Here is a 4,441-nt window from a genome sequence, read left to right as displayed (position 1 = left end):
GTGTTCGCACAAAATGGGTTTTGAGAAGGTGACCATTAACAGTCTCAAACTGATGAATATTTTTAATGCCAAAAAATGGGAGATGCATGTTTACTGATTTAATGGGATTTAATGGGGTTTTGTGTACGTGTGTGCCCATACTAGGTATCATAAAGGTTTTGAACAGCCTTGACAGAGAAATTAGGTCCCAATATTTTCTCTGGGTGAAAGCTATTGACTTGGACAATGATATTGAACCGGACCCCATCAGACAAAAATCCAGCACTGCTATGGTCACAATCAATGTTCTGGTAAGTAAGTTTTGGATTTGGTATATTTGATTCTACAGGTATCTGTTGTAAAGCAGTTGCAGCACTATTTGGACCATGCTCCCTTTGTATAGTAGCAGCAAGTAGGATAAATGGGATTATAGACTTGTAGGCCACGCTACGACCCCAGAGAAAGCAACTTAATGCATAAATTGTATAGGCTTCCTCCACTAGTGTTGAACCATGACATTGTTCCATTATTGCAACCAATTCTGAATCTCCCCAGTAAGGCTATTATTAAGAAATAAGGCTTTAAGTATAGCAACATAATGCCATACTTATATCAACTCTGACACAGTGATGACACTGTAGTCCACGTGAACAATACCATGGGTATTGATTTGACAGTGTTTATTAACAGACAGTAACCATGTCTTCTGTTGCATTGCATTCTGTTGCATGTCTTCTGTTCCATATGGTATGAGACTTGCTAGAGAACTAGCAAATGGTTGAGTGTTTGTGTGGCTTGCTCCTTAACAGAAAGCAGCATTTTAAAGAAAAGAAATATCCCTAAGGGGAAATTACAGTTGTTTTCGAGTTCCGATTATCAGTGTGTTTCAAATTGATTTTAGCCTCATTGAAATAAATGGCACAATATGCATCTGTGCCAGATGTGAGTAGTATAAAATATAGTTTGGTTTAGCCTAAAATGACATTTTAAATAAGCTTTTGCCAAAGAGTTATGGCAAAGTATTAGCCAGAGATGTACGGCACAAATATTAGGTGACGAATTAGACAGCATTCCTGTAGCGAAGAGCTGAAATTCTTTTCTTCTTTGCAGTTCTTTTGTTTGTTTGTTCTGTTGCATATTCCTTTCAGTTGAATTCTACAAGACGAGGTGGGAGGAGCTGAATAAGCTGAACCTTAGCAGTGGGAAAATGGGTTGTTGTTTGTCTTCTCTGGAGGCAGCGCTGGGGTGCCGTTTTAGGTGTTGGGTGGTAAGGTCACAGCAAGTACTGAAGACCTGTCCTTAGGTATATCCAGAATTAAAACAATAAACAATGAATATTTTAAGAGCATTTGTTCAGGTTCCTTTATAAGAAAAAGTGCTTTTGAAGAATAATAATTAGTGGTCTGAAATCGGGGGGGGGGGCTACCCCACCCTCCCTAAATTGAACTCATGTTTTGGTGGCAGTGACTACAGCATGCCTGTAGCTGCCTCCCATTACACCACCTGGTTTGCCAGTTTGAGAACTGGGCATAGGATGAAGATCTACTGTACAATCTATCACCATACCTTTGTCCCCTAGGTGACCAATACTATCAAAGGAACATAGGAAGCTGCCTTATACCAAGTCAGAACATTGGTCCTTCTAGCCCAGTATTGTCGACACTGACTGGCAGTGGCTCTCCAGGGTTTCAAGTGGGAGATACGGAGACATTTTTTCTCCCTCTCTCAAAATACTAGAACTCGAGGTCACCCTATGTCTATGAAGCTGACTGGTGGGAGATTCAGGACGGATAAAAGGAAATACTTCTTCACACAGCTCATAGTTAAACTATGGAACTCGCTGCCAGAGGATGTAGAGATGGCCACCAATTTGAATGGCTTTAAAAGGGGGTTGGACACATTCATTGAGGAGAAGGCTATTGATGGCTACTAGTCCTGATGGCTATGTGCTACCTCTAGAACCAGAGGCAATGAGCCTATGTACACCAGTTGCTGGGGAACATGGGTGGAAGGGTGCTGATGCACTCGTGTCCTACTTGTGGGTTCCCGGTCGACAGCTGTTTGGCCACTGTGTGAACAGAATGCTGGACAAGATGGACCCTTGGTCTGATCCAGCATGGCTCTTCTTATGTTCTTAGATGCCTGGGACTTTCTGTCGGAGGAATCCAGTGGGGGTGGATCTCGATGAGCTTTCATCAGTTCAGCCCCCCAGATGCTGTTCCAACTTCCATCAACTGGCCCGACTCGGTCCATAGTGAGTTGGGCCAGCTGGAGGATTTTCCATCTTTTTAAAATTTGCATAGAGATTTGTGCAAATTATGGCTGCAATTTCCAAAATTTGTGCAAATTTTGGCCACAATGTGCATAATTTGCACAAATTCTGGAAGCAATTTGCAGTTCCCAGATTTCTGGGAAAACACACAGCTCAGCTTGCAAATGCCAGCCATGTCAGGGGTGCCATGGAAATCTGGTGAGCCCCCAAAGGGGTAGATTTCCCAGCAACAGACAGCCCTACTTTCTGCATGCAAAGCAGGTGCTCTACCCCTGAGCCCCCCTGCCCGCAAATTAGTTATCTCAGTACAAGGGCTGCCAACATCAGATCCACACTGAGACTATTTTGAAGTATGTTGTGTCATGCAGAAACCATTGGTTTATTGGTACTATACACCAACCACACCAAGTACACAGACATAGTTCTATTTTATGGATTGGGGCTGTTAATTTCCTGCAGTTAAGTGGCATATACATGATACATATTGTGCACGTACATATATGCTGCTATTTTCACGCGTTTGTTGTCTTAACATTTAGTTTCAAATACAATGTATGATAACAGATTCATATTCCTTAATATCCAGAGATGTTTCATAATTAACTTGATCCAACTACATTTTTATATGACAAGAGTTTAATACTAAAGTTTATGACTTCATCTGGGTTGCAACAGGACCCTACACTGGTTATCTCCACTCCACTTTTTATGTACATTTAAGGAATAAAGCTGAGAACACTAACTGATGTTAGTTGGGGTCAATGCAGTCACTCCTCAAGTAAAGCTTGGATTGGACTTTAATAACAAAGTTCTCTCTCTTGCAAACATTCACTCTCTCTCTCTCTCTTTCTCTCTCTCTCTCTCTCTCTCTCTCTCTCTCACACACACACACACACACATATAGTAGCTCATTTTCTTCATCATACTGATATTTTACTATATTTAAAAAAATTAAAAATCTAACAACATTTCAAAATAATGGAATTACATATGTAATTGCAGATAAATTAAACTTTGGTATAAAACTAGGAGCAATTCCAGTGAGATCAACTTGTCTAGAAGCAAAAGTTGTGTGGGATGAGTACTGAATCCATGTATTTAAACTTACTGCTGTTTTAGATGTCACTGGCATGGTTGCCAATTCCCCATGTCTGGGGTTCCAAACCATCTCAGTAATGGTAATCACATGGGAGGGGACGATCACAATGGATGTTATAGTATCAGTGTAACTGGCCTTCAAAGAGGTTAATTGGCAATAATGGATAAATGGAAAGTCAATGTTCAGAAGATGTACGCCTCTGAGGATCAGATGGTGAGGACAAACAGCAGCTGATGACCAACACCTTCATGGAGGATCCAGGCAAGGTCATCTGACTGGCTGCTGTTGAGAACTAGGGCTGGGTGGGAAATTCATTCAGTTTGCATTTCAGTGCGAACTTTCCAAATTTGCACTTCCTGAACCTAAACGTGAACCAGAATGCAGTTAGGTGTTGAAATCTGTACTTTTCTGAAGCTAGTGGTGCAGTTCACCAAAAAAAGTGTACAAAAAATGAGTACGTTTGAAAACGTGTGCACAAAGACCTGTGGTCTTCTTGTTGTTGTTGTTACCTGGCAGGGGAGACATCATAATCATGTCAGTGGTTTTCCCAGGGTGAGGCTCATCCATTGCACTCCAGGTGTGCTGACCCCTGTGATTTCCCCAAACATGGGAAAACAAACTGCATAATTTGTGGTAATTTTGAAAGCATTCACGCTTTGGATTTTGTAAATCTGTGGACTGTAGTGCACAGCAGAGTGGGTAGCTGATTGGTCTTTATTTCTTATTTTTGTGTTTTTTTGTTGTATTTTGGTGTCAGTGAAACTGCATGTTCAGCACTTTGATTAGTCTCTCAAAAACGGTATATAAATTTGGGTAACAAAATATATAATAAAATAAAATGCCTACATTTGAAACAGTGCATACTGTTTCAGTATAAAACCACTTAGAGCACATACAAACACTTCATTCAATAAAAAAACTGCTTGTAAAAATGTGTACATTTGAAAAAGTATGCACAACAATGCATATATTAGAAAATATTTGTATAAAATGTGTGTATTTTTTTTTAAATGTGCACAAAAATATTATGAATTTTCATGCAGACTAAAATAAAAAGCCATCCAATGTGGAAACAGGACAGACCAAACTCA

At 40.2% G+C, this 4,441-nt stretch overlaps 1 non-coding gene across 1 annotated transcript; it reads left to right on the top strand.

The window, feature by feature from the left end:
• The first annotated feature begins 3,851 nt into the window (after positions 1-3,851).
• LOC146340175 (U1 spliceosomal RNA) lies at positions 3,852-4,012 on the top strand. Its single transcript, XR_014784586.1, has one exon. It is a non-coding gene; the product is annotated as a U1 spliceosomal RNA (small nuclear RNA).
• Positions 4,013-4,441: the final 429 nt, after the last annotated feature.

The sequence above is a fragment of the Heloderma suspectum genome, chromosome 7 (assembly GCF_057233095.1).
Source record: "Heloderma suspectum isolate Gila_16-S chromosome 7, 16-S_ref, whole genome shotgun sequence".
In the NCBI taxonomy this organism is placed as follows: domain Eukaryota; kingdom Metazoa; phylum Chordata; class Lepidosauria; order Squamata; family Helodermatidae; genus Heloderma; species Heloderma suspectum.
The sequence above is the reverse complement of the archived record's forward strand: the minus strand, read 5'-3'. Positions and strand labels throughout refer to the sequence as shown.